This window comes from Bidens hawaiensis, unplaced genomic scaffold (assembly GCF_021521415.1).
Source record: "Bidens hawaiensis isolate Kalapana, Puna unplaced genomic scaffold, B.hawaiensis_p1.1 tig00009002_1, whole genome shotgun sequence".
Lineage (NCBI taxonomy): Eukaryota > Viridiplantae > Streptophyta > Magnoliopsida > Asterales > Asteraceae > Bidens > Bidens hawaiensis.
In genome coordinates this window covers 22,815-46,033 of record NW_027504983.1, presented here as the reverse complement: position 1 = coordinate 46,033, position 23,219 = coordinate 22,815, and the positions used below count along the sequence as shown (strand labels likewise).

Here is a 23,219-nt window from a genome sequence, read left to right as displayed (position 1 = left end):
TGTATAGATATTATGTGTTTTTTAATTTTTAATGACGGTGTCTCTTTTATTAATTTATCGTATATTTATTATATAATGAACTTTTCCCAAACCATCGAACCGACCGGAACCTCAAAATGACCCGGAATTTTTTATACCCGACACGGTGAAATTGAAACATCTAAAAGTAGTGCACCACCCGAAAAAAATTTCTGGATCCGCCACTGAGCAAGGCCACAAGGGAAACTCATAGATTCTTGTTTGGAGACATGAAAGAGTTTGTAAAGATTGTAAAATAGGCCAAATCAAAACCCATAAATCTAAACGACGATATAGTTACCCGAGTCTTGCCCTACAACCATAAAGATATTATTGTTTATGGTACACGTTCTGGCTCACTTTTCCTTACTATTTTCCATCATCTTTTTTGTTATAATTTAATACTTTTGGAATGTTTAAAATTGAAGAGTAAATTATGGTTTTTATCATTATGGTTTGTTCAAATTTTCTATTTTAGTTTAAAATTTGTCTTTTTCGTCCACATGGTTTCATTTTCGTTGCTATTTCCGTCCATCTCGTTAACATATTTTGGACTAAGATAACATATTTAACAAACCAGATGAACAAAAACTGCAACGAAAATGAAACTGTGAGGACAGAATTAACAAAATTTTTAACTTTTAAACTGAAATAGAAAATTTGAACAAACCATAAGTGTGAAAACCGCACTTAACTCAAAATTAGAACATTATTTGCAATTTTTCAAAATAGTACCAACCACTATGTTTTTGAAGAAAATAGATGCAATTGTTTAAAATGCCAAAGTTTGAAGGATTTTGATCCTAATGTTTTCCTTGTTACTAATAATCCATATAGGAATCTGAGTAACAGTCAATGATTTCGGAAATACCAATTACCGAAAATCGGTCTTTATTTTCATTTGTATGATGAAAAGAAAGAGAGATAGAAATCTAGAGTAGTTCATATATGCATATGAAATATTAGATAAAGCAGAGATGATGTAATAATTTTGTTGGTGTGAACTTAAACTGATATTGTTAAACAAACAAAGTTAAACTGAAAGCAATAATATCCATTTATAACTCTTTTGAAAATTGTTAAAGAAGCTCCCAATAGTAAGGAAAGGGACCATGATCAAAGAGTTGCCTCTGCGGAGTACCAAACCCGATAATGGCCTCGGCCTTAACTATATCTCAGTCAACCGTGCTTACCCTGCCATCTCCTTCCTTGATAACCAAGTGAGTCTCATGTATGCCTTGTCCATTACGAGAACTGTACGTAGAAGAGCATGAGGCTCATAAACATCTTGAACACTTTCGTCGGAATATGAATTTCTTTACATAATCTTTACAACATCATCATCATCAACAACAAAAAAAAAATCTGGAAAAAGAAATTTAAGAGTTTATACGAGTCATATAGAAGCTATACGAGTCATACAGTTGTTTGATATTCTTGACCAGATGCTTCATATAGGTTATATGAGGCTTTTGTCAAGAACGATACGACTCATATAGAGGAAAACTGGACACCCTAAATCTTGTGTCTTGTAAATAATTAGCAGCGGAATCTTTTTATTTTGTTGAATAACTGACGAAATCTTATATCGTGTCTAAGAATTGACGGAATCTTATATAATGTCAAATAACTGCCATATGCTTTCACCCGACATGTTTATGAAAAAAAAACAAGATATGCACACAAATATAGGCATTTATACAAGTTGTATAGCCCTCGTATAGTAAATTTGGCGTATACAACTATATGAATCGTATAGTCACTTGGTCGACGAGGTCCAATACCTTTGCATACTTGTTGTGTACGCAAAAAAGCTATATGGGTTGTATAGTGAGAGGTGTTGTCTGTCTAACAACTTTCTTATATATTTATAATTGTTTCGCTAGCAGGGTGCTTAGGATGTAGCTTGGTTCATTAAATCTAACATATAATGCATTTCTAGAATTTTAATAATTTTGAATTTTATTCTGTTGACATAAAAGATGCTTTTATTTACTGTATATAGGCAAAAACTACTTCACCTGGATGGGACCTATACCTGTGGTGCATATAACTGAACCGGCTATGATAAAAGAAGTCTTTGCAAATAAGTATCGATTTCAAAAGCCGAAGGGAAACCCTTTAACTAAGTTGCTAGTAGCAGGTCTAGCTGACATTGAATGTGATCAATGGAGCAAACACCGGAAAATCATCAATCCTGCATTTCATGTTGAGAAGCTCAAGGTTTGTTATTACATATTGTCTAGCAAGAAACTTTAAATAATATCATTAGTAATTGTAAGTTTTCATTATAGCATATGGTGCCTGCATTTTATACGTGTTGCGTTGAGATGATCAACAAATGGGAAGATATGTTAAGAAGGGAAAGCTCATGTGAACTTGATGTGTGGCCTTATCTTCAAACATTCTCCAGTGATGTAATTTCACGTACCGCATTTGGAAGTAGTTTTGAGGAAGGTAAAAGAATATTTGAACTACAACTAGTACAAGCAAAACTCGTCATAGAGCCTATTCTATCAATATATATTCCAGGATCAAGGTGAGCATATATGTTCATCGACAAGCGAATCGTCGCAATTAAAAAGGGAGAAAGTAATAACGAAGACTTGTTGGGCATACTATTGGAGTCCAATTACAAAGCAATAAAACAAGGGAATACCAATTCTGGATTAAGTATTGATGAAATCATCAAAGAGTGTAAGCTTTTCTACTTTGCAGGACAAGAGACCACAGGAGACTTGCTTGTTTGGACAATGGTGTTGTTGGCTCAACACACGGATTGGCAAGCTCGGTCTAGAGATGAAGTTTTACGAGTCTTCAGAGAGAACAAACTAGATATTGATGGGTTGAATCGTTTAAAAATAGTAAGTAATTTTACCATCTTTTTGAAAGACAAATCTCTTATACAGTGCCCTTTATTGTGTATATAAATCTCTTTACTGTTAAACCTTAGACAAGCGAATCAAGAACACCAAACACGATATTACATAAAACGTTTATGCGACTCTTTTCATTAATAGAAAACAAGAACAAAATACTTTTCTACTCTCTCTACTTTTCTCTACTACTAAAAGAAAACTAATGATGAGTTTATATAATACCCACAATTCTAATCCTACTCAAACTAGGAATAATAATTAAACTAGACCTCTAATTTATTTAATAATAAGTAAAAGATAATTATGACACCAAGTTATTCAACTTGGTCCCTGAACTTTGGATCTCCACCAAACCGCCCCTTGAGATCTTCCGTACCACCCTTATACTTTTCGTATTAACCATTCGGGTCCTTCAAGTTGGGATTGCTCCAAGTTTTACACTCCCTCTCAATACCAACTTCCATTGTTCCTCCAAGATCCTTCACACCTTGTAACGCTCTCACTTCTTTGAGCTTGATTCTTGAATTCGACTTCATAACGCTTCCTACATGTTTCTTTTTCCTTGTAACAACTGAACTAATTTCGAGAGTACCATTATTTAGAACTGCATCACCTGTTTTCAGATAGGAACCAACTTTTGCTTTCTCAACTCCATGACCAACTATCATGGTACTTAAAGCAATTCTTCCATCCTTACTCGATGCATGCTCCCTCTCGAACTCAACTCCTTCATTCGTTCGTTGATTCGGATCACCCGAACTTTGCATGAACCTCATGCAAACTCCAACGTCAACTTTGTTGGTTTGTTGATCTTCAACGTTTTCTTTTCCACCATGACAACCCGTAACATGAGACGGAACTACCTCCTTGTGTACTTCATCCAACACGGTTTCTTTCTCGTTTTGTTCGGTTACTATCACGGTTACGTCTTGATCAACCGTACTTTCTTCTTCAACCACAATTTCCTCATCATCTAGATTCAAAATAACAATAGATGATTCCAAGGTTACCTTTAACGGATTCGACTCTAGCACTACTTCCTGACTTGTCCACCAACAGGAGCCTTCTTCAAACCATTCATCTACCAAGTTTGGTTTGAATTCGGTGTCAGCTGTGTATTGTCCTTGAACCTCGGCCATATTAGCCTCCACATCCCACGGTTCTTCTTTTTTAACGACAGCTGCATTCCCTTCCTCCTCAGGTTCTCGACAATATTTTGTCATATGCCCTTTTCTTCCACATTTGTGGCACCTAAAAGGAAACTACTTTGGTTGATACCTTGATTCCTTGTCTCGGTTCTCTTCATCCGATGAATCTATTTCAGAGTTGTCATCTCGAACCTTTCAGTTCCATTCTCTCTTCTTGGGTCGGTCACGTTTCTCGTTCTCCCTATATTTACTCTTACCTTTCTCGCCATAACGGTTATGATTTTTACTAAACCGATGCTTCTCCTTTCTTCCGCCATACAAGGCTTCGCTCTCGGTTTTAATCGACACACCGGCTAACTGTTTTGCTAAGGCTTCTTGTCCAGCAAGAATATTTTCGAACTCGGTAATACTCGGTTGGGTCGCCCACCCTTGAATAGCGGTAACAAAACTACGGTACTCCGGCCTTAAACCGTGAATGAGTATCCGCTTCATACGAGCATCGCTAACCCGAGACTGTGGATCGAGTTCTCCAATCTCGTGACACAAATTCTTGACCTTGCGAAAATATTGTGCGATCAGAAGATCCCCTTGAGAAACCGTCATCAACTCACCTTCGACTAGTTGCAATCGAGCATCGTTCTTCTTCGTGAATAAGGTCTCTAGCGTATCCCACATTTGCTTTGGGTATTCGAGATCTTGAATGTGATCAAGAACATCATCATCCACCGTTGTCTTGATGATAAACATCGCACGACCCGCCTTCACCTGCCACTTCCCGATACTACCATTAATATCGTTTGCAGGTTGTCTCGTCTCGGTACCGTTCGTTACTTGCCAAAGATCTTGACCTTGAAGATACAATTTGATGCATGTCGACCATTGTTTATAGTTACTCTGGTTCAACTTCTTGATTCCTCCTACAACTTGAAATTCCATCGTTCGAATTCACGACTGACCAAGATCGATGAGTAAAAATAGCAAAGCTAAAAAATTGCTTTGACTTCTTTTCGATGACAAAATTAATTGTTGATGGGTTGTTTTTACTTTTGCACTTGATAATACAATTCCCAAACAAATATTGACGTTGTAGAATGTCTCACTAGAAGACAAAACAATATCTTGTTTTTCTTTTCTCGTGTTGAATGATGAGACCAACAAACTCAAGAAAGAGGATTAATGTCACTGCCACTTTCTTGATACTTTAATGATGAAGAATAATACAGACCAAATAAATTAATTTGTCTTGGCTGGTTGGGAATAGCGCACGAAAACTCCCACACAGAAGAAGAATTTCCGATTGAACTACGGGTAATGTCAAACCTGTGGATGGTAGCCTCTAGTTTTCTCCTCGTAGCTATCTTGAACCGTTTCTTGATCACGATTGGTTTCTTGGCTTCTTATGCCTTTGATTGGTACTACTGCAATCAAGACTTGCCACCAATCGGAAACACGAGCCTGGATCCTTAGGCTCTAATACCACTTGTTAAACCTTAGACAAGCGAATCAAGAACACCAAACACGATATTGCATAAAACGTTTATGAGACTCTTTTCATTAATAGAAAGCAAGAACAAAATACTTTTCCACTCTCTCTACTTTTCTCTACTACTAAAAGAAACTAATGATGTGTTTATATAATACCCACAATTCTAATCCTACTCAAACTATGAATCATAATTAAACTAGACCTCTAGTTTATTTAATAATAAGTAAAAGATAATTATGACACCAAGTTATTCAACTTGGTCCTTGAACTTTTGATCTCCACCAAACCGTCCCTTGAAATCTTCCGTACCACCCTTATACTTTTAGTATTAACCATTCGGGTCCTTCAAGTTGGGATTGCTCCAAGTTTTACGTTTACTTCCGTGATTCTATGGTGTAAAGTATATACTAACGCGAGTTTCATGAAATTACAAAATATTAAGTATTTTATCCCTGCCGGTTAATTATTAGTTAGCAGAAAGCCAAATATAGTGTTTCATAATTTTTGACTAAAGTAACAGCAAGAACTCTCAGTGACTCAGTTCTATATTTAAGAATATGCAACTTCTTATGTTTTGTAGGTACGCCCTGCTTGCGGTGCGCGCATATAATGTATATATGTGTGAACCCTCTGGTGGACAAAAGTAAAAGTGCACTAATTTTGACGTTATTTTACTAATCTCGTGAAAATAACGTTAAAAGTGGCGGAAGGTTAATCAGGCATCATGTGGTGGCGTTGATAGCCGAAAGACAAGGGCACATGCACCAATCAGCCGGTGTCCCTGATGATTGAGTGCTATGTGCCTTATGTCCAAGGCTTGATGCAAAACTACTATCGAGCCGGGGTCTCACCGGAAGCAGCCTCTCTATCCCTATGGGATAGAGGTAAGACTGTCTACATCTTACCCTCCTCAGACCCTACCATAGCATTGCTATTGGTGGGATATACTGAGTACGATGATGATGATGATGATGATGTTTTGTAGGTTAACATGATTTTTAGTGAGGTGCTTAGACTTTATCCCCCGGTGACATCGTTAACACGCACGATACATCAAGAAACCAAATTAGGCGACATCACAATACCTGCCGAATCTTTGCTACAATTGCATAATATGCTTTTGCACCATGACCGTGACATATGGGGTGACGATGTTAAGGAATTCAAGCCTGAAAGATTTTCCGAAGGTGTCTCAAAGGTGACCAAGGGTCAAGCATCATACATTCCTTTTGGCTGGGGTCCTCGTATATGCGTTGGACAAAATTTTGTTTTGTTGGAAGCAAAAACCGCGCTAGCATTGATTTTACAACATTTTCAGTTTGATCTCTCACCATCTTATTCGCATGCCCCACACACGATCATCACTCTTCAACCGCAGTTTGGATCTCATTTGATAATACGAAAACTTTAAACGATATGAACAGTATGCATATATGTATATATTAAAATTGCTTTGTTTATGCTACACTAAAACTGCATGCAGGCATTAAGTCCCTTAGGCCGAGTGGCCCGAGTCCATTGTTTACTTGTTTTTACGGTTTGAGCTATATATATGTAATGTATATATGTGTTATGTTGATGACTCTCTGAATGAATGAGATTGCTCTTTACATTCTCTCAGTTTTTATGACGTTATCAACTCGTTTGCTCTCTACATTTGTTTTCACTTCCAATCCACAAATAACTTCATAACCTCTGATCGTCACAAGGAGTTTCAGTGTGAGCAATTAAGCAATAAGCTCATTGTAAACAATTAAGCACATTTCAAACAATTAATTAGCCTACCAACTTCAACTAGTTGACAATTGCAAACAAACAAACATATGGGTGTTTTGAGGCTTTTTGAAAGAGTAGGCCGGTGTTTGAGGAATCTCTCTTATGCTTAGCTGAAATGTAACCATATATATGAATTTTCACATTGATGGCTGTCACAGCCCCCGACCCCTATACTCCGGGAGGGGAGCCGTGAACATTGATTGGTGGTATCGGTGTTTATTAAATTATTTTGTAGATGAAAATTTCATCAGAACCGTAGTTAGGAAAAATGATCAGAGTTATAAAAACACCATGATTATTATTATGATAAAACGGTAATTTAACCTTTTTGATACAAACATAAGTTTTATAGGGTTAAACCCTTATTTACAAAACACGTTTCTTTATTCTGGTGACAAGCCACTTATTTAAGCTGGAAGCCCGCATGCATCATTCATTTGTCTCTAACAAGTCACCTGAAACATGTTTAAAATATTTGATCAGCAAGAAATACTTGTGAGTACATTCATTTGTAAATGACACATTTTACAGTTACAGCATTAAGATGTTTTTACATCTGTCTGCTTACAAATTACCGAAAGGTACTTGTCACTCGACCGTATCTATGACTGTGGTCATATTACTTATTGGCTAACACTTGTCCAATAAGTAACGTGTAATAGCCCAGTAGGCAAGCCTTGTATACAAAACCCCCACAATACCAGTAGTAACCATCCCGTAAGTCTACAGAGACTTAATCACTGTAAATGTATTTTAAATACTTTAAGAAATATATTTGAAAATATTTAGACCATCTGCCATGAGTTTTATAGGTTTTGAAATCATCATGACAGTGTCGGAAAAAATAGTTGTCTCACGCAAATGTGAGTGGTACAAAAACTCGAATGTCTCACCTTGCAAGTTTACAATTAAAGAACACCTCCTGGTATTAAGCACCTAGGATAAACACAATGTAGTATAACTAGATTAGTATAAAACCAATAATCATAACGATAATCACGAGAGTAGAAACTTTACACGATGGCACAATGTCTTACCTTAATAGGCAGAGCTTTTGGATTCGCGTTTAAGTTTCTTTCGATCGGATAGGATATCGTTACGACACTCGGGTATTATACTATAATCTTAATATATATATATATGTGTGTGTGTGTGTATAAATTCAGAGAGAATAAGATTTTGAGCAAAGAAATGAAATCCCGTTTCCACCCTATTTATAGCGGATTTTGGACCCCGTCGCGGTACGCGACGGTCATGTGCGAAGGGCGTCGCGGTACGCGAAGAATCTCATAGCTTCGCCGAGTCAGCCCTAGGCCTGCTACGTGGCACGCCACGTGTCCTCTGCGTAACCTCCACGTCGCGGTACGCGATGGAAGAATTTTTATTTTATTTAATTTCCAACAAAAATACTAAGGCGGCCCTTAAGTGCAAAGTGCGCCATCAAAGCGTCACATTGCGCCCATCGCACTTCGCCCGTGCGCGTGCGCGTTCGGGTGCTCTGCACCCTCCGCTAGGACCACTGGGTGTGATATGTCTTATAAGAACATTAACATAGGAATTTTCTTTCTTATAAAGAGCTCACTAGTTTGTTAATCTAGCGATGTGGGACAAGAGTTTACAAACCTGTTTATACTAAGGTGGAAGCCTCTCCTTTTCTTTCCTCCACCAAATGTGGGATGGAGTTTTCCTTCTTTCATTACCTTTATTTCTCCTTTTATTTATTTTGGTGGTTTGTTATAATATAAAAGAAGACTCAAAATTGAATGTCCAAGCTACATTGATGATTTGAAAACGCATAGAAGATTTCCAGGTTGCAAATGAAGGGACCATCATTTATACCTATTTAATTAAGTCCCATCAAGACTTCCTACGACAATGAATATCTTTAAACATATGAATTACAACATCAAGGAGATCTTAAAACACAACACAATAAGTACATGTACAACTTATAAATGCCCTCACACAACATTAAAGATGGCATGTTCGATGCATTAATGCATTTGATGACATTTCAATCTTACAACTTTGGTTTGAAAAACACAAAGTTCAGAGTATATTGAATGATTACTTTTTTTGCTTACCAAATGACGATAATGTCCTTGAAAATTAAGTCTATCAATATTATTTATTAATACTAGTTGTGTGTGTTTAAGGTAAACTTATAAATTGACTAATAAATTTTGAAAGTGGACATTTGTATTTGTACAAACAAAAAAGGAAATATGAACACTTTTAGTGGGACGGATGGAGTTTCTTTTAGACCATGACCACTGCCCGAACAATGCTTAAAATAATCATTACTCTTACACAGAACTTGTCTTTACCCTAAAATAAACTTTCATTTACTTCCGCTGGAGTCTCGTCACGAAGGATCTGGCCAGTCGAGCCTAACAATGTCGTGTCTTTGAGATCAACATCGGATGTGTGAGAAACCGAATTTGTCATTATATTAAACTTTTAACCATTAACAAATACCATGTTTATTATGCTATACTCTTTATAAATGGTATATATACTCACATAAATATTGGGGCCTTCACACAAAACTGTTATAGGGTCCATCATAAATTACTCAAAAGTATAGGGGAGCTAAAGCAAACATCATTCATCAATAATTATCATTTTCTCTCCTAAAGTCATCACAAGATTTAAAAAGTTTCCTACCAAGATGGAAGTAAGTGGAGTGTGGCTTGGTGTGGGAATAATAATCTTGATAAACTTGTGTGGTGTGCATCAAGATTTTTGACTTGGGTGTGGTTCAAACCAAAGAGGACGGAGAAGTTCTTAAGAAAGCAAGGCCTCAAGGGAAGCTCCTATAGATTCTTGTTTGGAGACGTAAAAGAGTTTGTAAAGATGGTAAAAGAGGCCAAATCAAAACCCATAACTCTGAACGACGATATAGTTGTCCGAGTCTTGCCCTTCCAACATAAATCTGTCACTGCTTATGGTACACGTTTTGACTCATTTAACCTTACTATTTTCCTTCATCTATTCCCATTATCTTGATACTTTAGTAGTATTTAAAATGGAGCAACACCCGCAATTGTTAACATGCGTCTGTCCTTTTTTGCTTTTGATACATATAGTTATAGCCTCGGATGTTGTGGAATTTTTGAACCGGGTTTAGTGGGTCGTGCATTATTCCGCCCCTTAGACCTCAAACTTTATTTTTCGTTGAATTGGTTTCCCTGTTCAAAAGGGGATTGCGGCGCAGCTTGTTGCTCGTTTACAGTCACATGCTTGTCTATTGTAACTAGTTTGTTTTTAAATGAAAATGCAAAAACAAATTGTTTAAAATACTAATCACTGTGTTTAAAGAAAAAAAAGATCTAGAGAAGTTAATATATATGAAAAATTATATATTATATGGCCAGAGAAGAGTGAACTTCAATCTGAGCCATAGAAAATACCTGATGTAATCCGACCATTGATATTGATGTAGCGATTTTCATGGTGTGAAGAGTGGAAACTAATGCTGGCCGTCCGATAAGATTCAAGATTAAATATAGAGCGTTTGATAAGGATTAAAAAAACAGTTACTTCTTTACTCACGTGTGTCTGCATCCTCCTCAATCATAGGCTTCCATCCCACGTTCATGGCGGTTACCTCTCCTCCCCATCCCACGTTCACATATCATATCTCAAAATCCAAATCGACATTCACATTCATCTTCATCTTCCAAATTCTGCTATACCCACCGTCAGTTCTTCAATCGGGTATCATTGATTTTCAGTTTCCAATTTCCATTCGATATTTACCATGACGAGCAACAATATCCTGCCAACATTCCGATTAGGTGCAACAACACTTTGGTCTTTGGAGCCCTAAATCGAAATTTCAATACTCTCCGTCTGATGGTGCACATTTCATGCTTTAGGCTTCATGGCTTAAATCTCTCTGTTTGAAGTACACGTTAATTGTTACATTGCGTTGGCATAACATCAAATCATTAATGATGATTCCCTGTTTATTTAGCATATCTTTTGTTCAATTTTAGTTCGCCATTAAATCTACTTTTGTTTCTATCATCTAACATTAGAAAGTTCCCCCAGTTCTGTTTTATAGCCTTTTCTTTTGTGTTTCAGGTGACGACAGTTGATTAGTGTTTTAAACATGTATATGCAGCAGCATAAGAGCAGGTGGTTCTCTTTGTTTTTGGATGCATGTTTATGGTAGTAGGCTTTGTTTGTCTTTTCATATGAAAAGATTGCAATATTGATTCTTTTTCACCTGCAGTTGCTTTAATCAACAATGTTTAGGGATCGTATGTGCGACAATATAAGGTAATCTTAGGTTTCTTTCTGGCTTTGTTAACTCGAGCTTATAATGTTCTCATATTGGGGTTTTTGGTACTTTTGTTCCACAGTTACCTGACTTCAAAGAGAAATTTTGAACAATGATGATGAATGATACTTCGAAATGCCAGTAACATAATCAGTAAGTGTTTCAAGTTAAATGTAGATGATATTTAAAAATGTGTCTGATTTATGTTGGTTTTTTAAATCAGGTTTGGAAGACCCCATGATTCTTTTTATCTTTTTTTTTTATTGGTTAATTTTATTTTTTATTTTGAAGTTTAGGTATCATCTTCACACCCTGCTTGCTTCACTTGAATATTCTCTCTATCAGCCAAGCAAGGTTGGCCATGTGGACTTCCAAGTCAAACTCAAATACTCTCAACTGAGGTCAGTAACTTTGGATGTGTTTTATAGTAAAAAGAATAAAGCCTCAATATATGTCATTCTATTTTTTCTTTCCTCCCTGTTTTTCATCACAGTTGGAACTTTGAAGTGCAACTATTTAAGATGCAAATATCGCTGCGAAGGCATTACATTGATAATGACCATTTTGATGTCCAGAAGCTGAACATAGTTAGAGCACAACAATATTCATACTTTGAGCAAAGGTAGTGCTTTTATTGTTTAAATAGATCTTAAATCATTTTCTAGCCATCTTTAAGATCATCTGCATTTGTGATTGATTACTCTCACCTGTACATTTAAGTGCTCTAAAGATGTTTTTAAAGCTACTCCCATGTACTACATCAACTTTGTTAATTATAGGACACGTTTATGGAACATGATGCAGCTGACAACTTTTATAGGATGTAAGGCTTTATAAGAGGCTTTAGTTGTCCTTGAGTATAAGAACTGTACCATGATAATGCAAAAAAAAACTAGGTTTATTTTAATGGTTTAGGTACGGGCTAGACGAAAGAAAGAAAGAGCACCCGAACCGACTTTAATTATCTTGGGGTAAGTCTTTGTACCGTGACAATACAAGGTGTTGAGCAAATTCAATGTACAAACAAGGGACTGGTTCTTTGCAGCGATCACTGCCTAGCAATTTTACAAAACAAAGAAAAAAAAGGAAAACACCCCCTTCATAAGAAGATATTGAAAAAGAAGCAAAAAAAAAGGTAAAATAATGCCAAACCCATAACCAAAACCGAAAACTGTGAATTTAGTTTTAATATCTTTAACCCTCCATAAGTGCCAGAATGAAGAGTTAGAAAAATCATATTGGAAAAGTGGTCATGGTGAATTATATATTGAGACTGTGTGTGTGTTCAATACTTGCTGAAATATGCGATTTGCAGGCTGAAGAACTTGGTTCGGTCAAGCGGGTTACATGTTAGGACTGGGCAGGTTAGTGGGTTCGGTTCCGGTATGTAACATTTACACTTTATTGAATTGTTACTTTGTTATGCATATTTATAACAAGTTCGGGTTTGGGTTCTATGCTCTTAAAATAAGTTCAAGCAAAACTGTGATTAGCTACATTACGCTTGATTACTGTGCCATAAATATAAAAGAAACTTTAATTTCTGAAATCTTGATGTTTTATATAATTCTATTATAGTTTAATGTTATCATATCTTTATTATCTTAGTGGTTTAGTGTGAATGAATGTGCATTAGTTATCTAAGGGTAGTTTAGGAATAGCATATTACTTCTAACAGTGGTAGACAAATTGACACCGAGGCAATTTTGATATTCAAATATTTGCAAAGTTTATGGGTCAAATTCTTACAAGGGACATTAAGGAAAAAAAATTTATGTTTGGACTTTATAAGTGAAGCTTGTGTTTAAACATTTTTTCTTGGCCTATGGTTGGCAGTGAGTTAAATGTCTAACCTTTTTTTTCCATCTTGACATAATACAAGTCTAAATGGGTCCGGGTTTGTTTCGGGCCGATACCACGAACACATTTATCTAAATGGGTTGTGTTCGTGTTAACTCTATAGATTTATGGCTTGACTGGTTTAACTTATTAAAATTCCTATTACAAGTATAAAATTGTTTCAGTTTTTAAATATTTATGAACCATTACTTTCAATTGCAGACACGGCAAGCGGCAAGAGAACTAAATCAGAGGAAATGCATGGAAACAAGCGTTGATTTCTATTCTTTGAAGAAATCATCGAGACATCGAGTGAGTGACGCCGTTAAATTGGTTAGGCCAAATGACAATGCTCATCCAATCAAATTAGCTTCTTATGATACAACAAAGGTATATGGTGAATATGTCCCCATTTTTTGTTTAAAGAGTCAAAAGGATTAAATCATCAATGATTTTTAGTTGAACTTTTCCATTTACACATTAAGCAAAAAAATATTTTTTTCTAAATTGTCTGGCTTGACTCTTATAATTCAATGGATTTTCATGTGTTCATCGTGTTTAATGATTCTCGTGTTGATGTTCCCGTCCACCGGACGGGTAAAACACTAGTTAAAATGAGGATAGACATGTGGGTGGACATGGTTGAAAGATGGTATATATGGACCATTGGGTGGACTTAGTTGTCTCCCTGTGGCCGCCGTCACTTTACATTTTTTTTCTTTTCTGATAAGCGAAGACTTGGTCAAGGTCCCAAAGTTCCCTATCACCAATCTTGGCCCAAAAGGCTACCAGTTTAAGCCCATCCACATTTTCTATACCATGAAGAAAAACATCGGTCACAATCTCTTTAGGCATGTATAATTTCGATAAAGTTACCCACTGGGGTAGTGTGATGGAATGCTCATGAATAAATAATTGGAAGCGTACAATATCAGGATTAGGGACATGGATACATGTGTTGAATCAATTCTTGTTTGACCCGAGAATGTAGCCTAATTCAAGAGTTAAAAGGGGTTATTAATGAGTTGTTTAAGGATCAAGGTAGTGTTATTAGGTTTGTTGTTATCTAAGTTGAGGTAACATTATAAATAGGGGCAACCGAGTTAAGGATTGTTGAGAAGAAGAGTCAAACCGAGTTAAGCTTTGAGATTGTAATCAATTTTGTTGAGTTATATTTTTCTAATTAACATAAACGAGAGTTTTTCGTTTACTTCGTGTTGATTATCGATCAGGACTTGAACAGACGACCTAATCAGTAGGATATAGGAGTAACGTATACTGGAACTATATATATGGTGAGCTCCCACTAGCAAGGATGGTAACCTTGATCAAAGAGTCGCCTCTACGATGTACCCAATCGACCTCGATGATGGCCTAGATCATGTACGCCTTGTCCCTCATGAGAACTGTAGAACATAGTGTTCATAAACCATTTGAACACTTTCACCGGAATTTAAATTTCTTGATATAATCTACGCAACATAATTAATAAAAAAACAACTTGAATTTTATTTTTGAAAATTTATGAGTTGTATAAAAGCTATATGGGTCGTACTATACGGGCCATGTAGTCGTTTGATGTTCTTGACTAAATGTTTCATATAGATTAAACTAAACGAGGCTTTTGTTTAGAAAGATACGACTCATATAGTGGAAACCCAAAATCTAGTGGCTTTATCAAGCATATGGTCATAATTCATAAATCCAAAATATAACTAATTAGCACACAATATATAGTAGTTTTGGTGGAATCTTGTGTCTTGGAATATAATTAGCAATGGAATATTTTATTGAATTGAATAATAAACGAAATTTTGTATAGTGTTCAATAATTGATGGAATCTTATATCATTTCAGTAAATGACAAAATCTTTTATCATATCAAATAACTGTCTGACATGTTTATCGAAAAAAAACCATGATAAGCGCACAAAAATAGGTATTTATACGATTCATGTAGCCTTCGTATAGGAAAATTTGCATATCCAGCTATATGACTCGTATAGATACTTGGTCAACGTCAGGTCTAACACCCTCGCAGACTTGTGTACGGAAAAACGCTATACGGGTTATATGGTGTTTGAATATGGGAGGTGGTGTCTGTTTAACATCTTTCTCATATTTTTATGAGGTTCTCGCTAGCGGGATACTTAGGATGCAGCTTCATCCACTAAATGTCCCATTTAGTTCATTTCTACACTATGGTGCATTAAACCAATAAAATAAAAGGGAACTATTTGCTAAAATTTTAAAAATTTTGAGTTTTCTTCAAATGACATAAAATATGTTATTTATTTAATGCATAGGAAAAAACTACTTCACCTGGTTGGTACCTATACCTGTGGTGCATATAACTTAACTGGCTATGATAAAAGAAGTCTTTGCAAATAACTATCGATTTCAAAAGGCGAAGGGAAACCCTTTAGTAAAGTTGCTAGTAGCAGGTCTAGCTCAAGTTGAATGTGATCAATGGAGCAAACACCGGAAAATCATCAATCCTGCTTTCCATGTTGAGAAGCTCAAGGTTTGTTATTATATATTGTCTTATGTCTTTAAGAAAATATTGCAAAAGTTTTTTTTTAAAGAAGCCATTAAATGATATTAAGTTTTCTTTATAGCATATGGTTCCTGCATTTTATATGTGTTGTGTTGAGATGATCAACAAATGGGAAGATATGTTAAGGACGGAAAGCTCGTGTGAACTTGATGTATGGCCTTATCTACAAACATTCTCGAGTGATGTAATTTCACGTACTGCGTTTGGTAGTAGTTTTGAGGAAGGTAAAAGAATATTTGAACTACAACGAGAACAAGCACAGTTGGTCATAGAGGCTATACAATCACTCTATATTCCGGGATCAAGGTGAGTATACATGTTCTTCATAACCTAACTTTTGAGCCCCTTTTCATTTATTTAATGGAGGTCGAAGGATTATTACAATATATTTTAATTTTACAATGGCAATACTTTATGTTTTATTGTAGAAAAGATTGAGTTTTAAAATCAAACACAACTTTGCAGATTTTTACCAACAAAGAAAAATAAGAGAATGAAGGAAATTGACCATAAAGTGAGGGCTTCGATTAGGAGTATCATCAACAAGCGAACCGTAGCAATTAAAGAAGGAGAAAGCAATAATGAAGACTTGTTGGGCATACTACTGGATTCCAATTACAAAGCAATAAAACAACAAGGGAATACCAGTTCTGGAGTATTGATGAAATCGTTGATGAGTGTAAGCTTTTCTACTTTGCAGGACAAGAGACCACAGGAAACTTGCTTATTTGGACGATGGTGTTGTTGGCTCAACACAAAGATTGGCAAGCCCGGGCTAGAGATGAAGTTTCACTAGCCTGTGGAGAGAAGAAAATTGATATCGATGGATTGAATCGTTTAAAAATTGTAAGGATTTTCATCCTTTTGTTGGACAAAAAAAATTTCTTCTTATATATTGTGCTGCATTGTTTTTAGAAATCTATTTATTTCCATGATTCTATGGTGTAAGCTATAAAGTATCAGAAAAACACTAGTTCTAAGACTATTCATGATAAGACATATTTAGAGGGTGTTTTTTTGGTGTTTGTCCACATCATTAGTTTTTTCTTATTATGCATGCGGTCTTTATCATGCGTTTTTTTGGTTGAGTTTTTTCTTATTATGCATGCTGTCTTTATCATGCGTTTTCATAAAACAACACTTTTTGCAGGTGGTGGGGCCATGTGGGGAGGGGGAGGTGGGTTGGGTCTAAAATACATTTTTTTTAAAAGGTTGTGATGACATGACAATGTTTTTGGTATTTTTAGGATTCCTTATTGTTGAGTTTTTAGTGTTTTTACAACGTGACATTCGACTAGACATTTTTTTTGTTGTTTTTTTTGGGTGCTTATTAATTGTGGATGCTCTTAAGATGCTTTTCTCACTGTTTGGCAAACAAAAATAAAAAAAGGGTTCATACTTTTTTGCCTAAAGAAGCACCACCAACTGTGTAACTCATATTGGGATTTATTCATATTGTTTTTGAGAATATTTTACTCGCTATTTTTTGCAGGTTAACATGATTTTTAGTGAGGTGCTTAGACTTTACCCCCCGGTGGTATATTTAGTACGCACAATACATCAAGAAACCAAATTAGGTGACATAACGTTACCTGCTGGATCTTTGCTACAATTGCATAATATGCTTTTGCACCATGACCGTGACATATGGGGTGATGATGTTAAGGAATTCAAGCCTGAAAGATTTTCCGAAGGTGTGTCAAAGGTGACCAAGGGTCAGGCATCATACATTCCTTTTGGTTGGGGTCCGCGTATATGTATTGGACAAAGTTTTGCTTTGTTGGAAGCAAAAGCCGCGCTAGCAATGATTCTACAACATTTTCAGTTTGATCTCTCACCATCTTATTATCATGCCCCACACACGATCGTCACTCTTCAACCGCAGTTTGGAGCTCATTTGATATTAAGAAAAATTTAAATTTTATGGGCATGTATATATATGTTCATATTCTGTTTTGTGTATGCCACACTAAAACTACAATACGTTGTCACCTTGGAAAGAAAATTCTATTTGTATTGTAATTGTTATAAATTCAGACATTAGAGCAAATAGGCTGAGCGCAATGTTTGCAGGCCTTTCGTGAGCTATAAATATGTAATGTACGTGTTATGTTGATGACTATCGAACGGATACGAATTACTCTTTACATCCTCACTAGTTTTCATGCTCAATTACTCTCTGTACTTGTTTTCACTTCCAAGCCACAAAGAACTTCAATAGCATCTGATCCTCACAACACGGGGCTTCACTGTGAAATTGTATGACGACTCCGGCTATCCACGTACGACAAGATTTCTAATCGTCCTGAACAGAAGGCATCAAGTTAGGCAAGATTTGTAATCATCCTGAACAGAAGGCATCAAGTAATGATTAAAAGCCGTTGTTGTGACGAGATTTAGGGGTTGATATTTTGGGAATAAGATGGTTAAATAAACATTTTCTTGACTTAATTTAAACGTGCAAATAGAAATTTTAGTCATCTTGCTATTTACATATAAATTAGTTATTGAGAAAACTTTAGTTTTTCCTTTTTTTCATCATAGAACTGAAAAGAAAGGAGATGATGACCCATGATTAACTGAGTCATGACCAAAAGATATGAACTATTGTCGATTAAAAGGAAAAGATTACGGATCAAAATCCTCTAAAACTTTGTGGTTGTGGTTAGAATTTTCAACAATTGCATGCATACTTTTTAATTCAAACAAACACAACATTCAGTGGCGGAACCAAAACTACCATACGTACCATAAGCAGTGGCTGATTTTTGTACGAAGGCCAAGACTCTAGAGACTATATCATCGTTAAGATTTATCGGTTTTTATTTGGCCTTTTTAACCATCGTCACAAACTCTTTCAAGTCTCCAAACCAGAAAGCTTCCCTTGATGCCATATGTTGTCTTAAGATCTTTTTTCAAACTATTAGGTTTTACCAAAAGAAATTGGTCGGGTTTTAGGTGTGTGACAAGAGTGTTAATGGGTTTTAGGTGTTCCTCTATCTGAGATGGAGGAACTGATCTAATGGCTCGCCAAGTCAGCGGTGACGTGTAAGTTGAAGATGACTGGATCCGCCATCTGAGGTAGAGGGATCCAAGATTCCTCCATTGCGCCACATAGTAGCTTAATATGAAATTCTCCATATGAGATGGAGGGATTGAACTTTATATTTTAATTTTTAGCATACTTACGTATAATAAAAAATATATGAAATGTCATAGGTGTAACTTGAAAATGAGTGAAACCCTCCATATGAGATGGATGGATTGAACTCCATATTTATGACATAGTAACAAGATAAAGATGATAACGTACTTCAAACGGTTATTTGTTTGAAGTATGGTAACTTCATATTCTAGCATGTTTTTAGAACACAAAAGTCCATGAATAATGGCTACAACACGATTGCACATAGACCGGTATATCCAGTCTATAAATTTTTGACATGTAGGACCCTATAAATTATAATAAATTTAAAAAATGTCAAATGAATTAACAAGGAAAATTAAGGTTTTTACAAAACGTAGACATGAATAGAATCTACGTTCAGGGTTGCGATCGGTTCATGATGTGCAAACAACAGCATATTGTCCACAAATGCAAATCGCTATCAAGAATTTATGATTTAAAGCTGTATAACATCAATTAAAACTTACTCATACGTACATGTCTTAAAAGCTCACACTATGCTGCTTTTATAGAATCTATCGTCTATGTTCTTCAAAAAAGTGTGTACGCCAAGTGACCGAGACAACACCCGTGAGTGTGCCAAAATTGAAAATTTTGAGTTCAATCCCTCCATATTATATGAAGGTTTCACTCATTTTCAAGTTACACCCTATGACATTTCATATGTTTTTTATTATACGCATGTTTGCTAAAAATGAAAATATGGAGTTTAATTCCTCCAATATCTCATATGGAGGATTTCATGTTGATTTAGCGTGCCCTTAGATATCATCCATCTAAGATAGAGGAACATCTAAAACCCATTGACACTCTTATCACACACCTAGAAACCGCTTTTTTTTCTTTATTTAAAACCTACTAGTTAAAAAAAATCCTTTCTTAATGACTTCTCCAACTACTTTGGTTTGAAACACACCCAATTCAAGAATCTTAGTGCACACCACATGGCCAGTATTTGCCGATATTATTCTCACAACACACCATAGTCCACTTCCGTTTGGGAGGATAACTTACTCTGTGAATCTTGTGACAATAACATGAAGGAGAAAAAATATATTTATTGATGGGTGATGTTTGCTTCAACTCCCCTCTACTATTGAGTTATTTATGAGAGTGATTTTTTTAGAACGATCATGTTTACTCTCCTTTATAATACGTACGAAGTACGAACATACATACATGTTCCTATCAAAAATTAAGTTGACATGCGTACCAAAAAAAATAAAGAAAAAGACATGCGTAATGCGGGGAGTTGATCACGGAGGAATATGACATCAACTGATAATAAAGTTAAAAGCTTCTAATGTAAAAAGCCAGAAAACGAGTGAGAACGTAGGATGTGGGTAACCACTCCCATTATATTATCGATCCATGTTTTCATTAGAGTTGACCACAATCTGGTCGTTATTCAAAGTTCAAACAACCACGCGACAATGGATACACTTGGGCTATATATATAGTAACTACAATAAGCCAGAGATATATACTATATATCGCTTGATCATTTATACTAACATCGTTGTTAGCTCATCGTTCCAAACCATTTCGGTCGCAGATGCCCGACACCCATACAACCGCGTCCGTCAACTAGGTTTGTTTATATATTAACTTTTTGATATACAGTTGAGTTTTAATTGGTTTTTATATTTTGTTGTTTAAAATTTTGGATTTTCGTTAATAACTATTAAAAAGAGATTTCCGCATAATTGTTATTATATCTAAAATAAAGGATCTACAGTAGTTACAATGATAGATTTTGTTTGCCTACATACACAAGTTTGAACTACAGCAGCTTACATGGTGTTACTACTAAAGAAGAGGGATTTTGCGACCGCATTTGTTGTCGCGAAACGGTCGCAGTTGACCTTTTTCCACCACTTTGCAACCGAAACCGCGATGGGAAAACCATAAGAAAGTTTGCTACCGCCTTAGACGGTCACAAATTCTATATTTCTGTATCATTTTTGCGACTGCTCTTAACAGTCGCAAAGTTTTCCATGACCATTTTTGTAAGAAAGTCTGCGATCATCTCATACGGTCACAATTTTTTTTATATCGTTGTTTGTGACGGATCTAAACGGTTGCAAATTCACTAACAGAAAACAATACATTTTCCTACAAAAAGTTCCTATAAATTTCCTACGATAAGTATTACAAACCACTTTTCAATAACAAAAAAACTAGCTGTAATTTGCAACAATTTTGTAACAACATAGTGACAGCATGATTTTATCCAAAAATTATATTTATCAACTTTTTTTCTGGAATTTATATTGCATATTTGATTTTTTTTTTGTTAAAGTTAAATTTTTTGTTTGAATTTCGTTGGAACGTTTTATCAAACATTTTATGTAAGAAAGTTGTAATAAGTTTGCAACAACATATTTTTATAGCAATTTTATTAGAAAAATTATTGGAAAACGGTTGAAAATGATTTTCAAACATGTGTTATTCAAATGTAACTTTTTTTTGTTGGAAAATTGTTAGAAAATAGGTTTTTCAACCAATTTTCTACGAAATATGTCGTAGAAAAATGTCTCATTTTCTAGTAGTGAAAGTTTGCCATTGTTTTTCTATTTTTGCAACCCAAAAAGCAGTGCCAGAGTTTGCCTGTGTTGGTCATTCTTTTGCGACCACTATGAATTTTGGTCGCAAATCGGTCACAATCGATCCACATTTTTTAACGTTGCAAATGGCCAGTTTTTTAAAGTGTGTTATTAATACATATGATAATATTCAAATGCTCAATTGCACTAATTAACGAATACAGTTGTTTTTATTTAAACAATAGTTTGGTTGGATTTGGATAAATGCTTAAGTTCTTGTTCAATATATAAAATTTGTGTTTGAAAACTCAACTATCATAATCAATTTTCTTGTTAATCAATAGTTTTTCCCAGCTGAAGACTGCAATTCACCAAGACAAGGAGAAATAGCCGGGTGTGGCGGTGGAGGTGGAACTGGTGGATCATCAACACCAAGTGGTTCGAGCCATTGCGAGAACGGTTGCTGTAAAAAGGATAAATTCGGTGAATGTGTATGTTGCTAGTAGCGATACATATATATATGCACACCATGTTAATTAAGATTTGATATATATACTTCAGTTTTTTTAAGGGCGATTAATAACAATTCATCTATGATATGTTGAAACAATATTTGATATACATATATAAGTAGTGTTTTACCCGGCGCGTTGCATCGGGGCAATAGTTAACCCCAAGCGTTGTCCATCACAAGTGTTGAGGTGGTAAGTCGAAGCGAATTCGGTTGGTTCCAGTTACATGTGTTATTGTACAAGAACTAAAGCCAAAATAAATTTGAGGTGGACCAATGGGTGACATCAGCCGGTAAAATTGGGTGTTGTTAAAACCCGATTGTTGTTGATCCCGTGCATTGAGGCAATGAGTCTACGCAAATTCGGTTGGTTTATGTCACATTCGTGACGGTACTAGAACTATAAAAAATAAATCAGCATTCTGTCGATTTTCGTTACGTTTGTTTCGGTACTATAACTAAAACAAAACGTGTTGAGACTACTCGAATTCGGCCGGCTTCCATTATGTTTGTAACGGTATCAAAACTAAAACAAAACAAAACGAAATATACATTCGATTGGTTTTCGTCGTATGTTACGGACCAAAACTAAAACAAGCCAAAAATGACCAATAATGTGCCGCTAAGTTGCCCAATCAAAACTTTGCTGCACCAAACTTCTTGTTTGTATTATATAATTATGCAAAGCAATACAAGCTTGGGCTCAACATGACATGTATAATTTCGATATCATAAATTCATGACTCTTTTGTCGAAGTGTGTGTTAAGTTATTCAATGAGTGGAAAACACCCTGACTAGATGTTGCGTTTATTTTCCATGATATTTTCAATCAAGCTTTACAACACGAGATATGTAAGTTTAAATTAAACGAGTTTTTTTAACACAGGCATTGCCGCATGTGGTAAAAATGAACGATTTTACATGATGTTTTAATGTACAATAAACAAACGTTTTGACCCACACATCGATCACTGAGATTAATT

At 35.5% G+C, this 23,219-nt stretch overlaps 2 pseudogenes across 2 annotated transcripts; both read left to right on the top strand.

Moving 5' to 3' along the window:
• Positions 1-228: 228 nt before the first annotated feature.
• LOC143609694 (cytochrome P450 CYP72A219-like) lies at positions 229-6,983 on the top strand (annotated as a pseudogene). Its single transcript, XR_013149460.1, has 4 exons — positions 229-360; positions 2,024-2,241; positions 2,313-2,882; positions 6,517-6,983. The product of XR_013149460.1 is annotated as a cytochrome P450 CYP72A219-like (transcript).
• A 2,848-nt stretch (positions 6,984-9,831) lies between these two features.
• On the top strand, positions 9,832-18,235 carry LOC143609693 (cytochrome P450 CYP72A219-like; annotated as a pseudogene). The gene is made up of 5 exons (XR_013149459.1): positions 9,832-10,257; positions 15,741-15,958; positions 16,053-16,297; positions 16,457-16,837; positions 17,484-18,235. The product of XR_013149459.1 is annotated as a cytochrome P450 CYP72A219-like (transcript).
• The last annotated feature ends 4,984 nt before the right edge of the window (positions 18,236-23,219 follow it).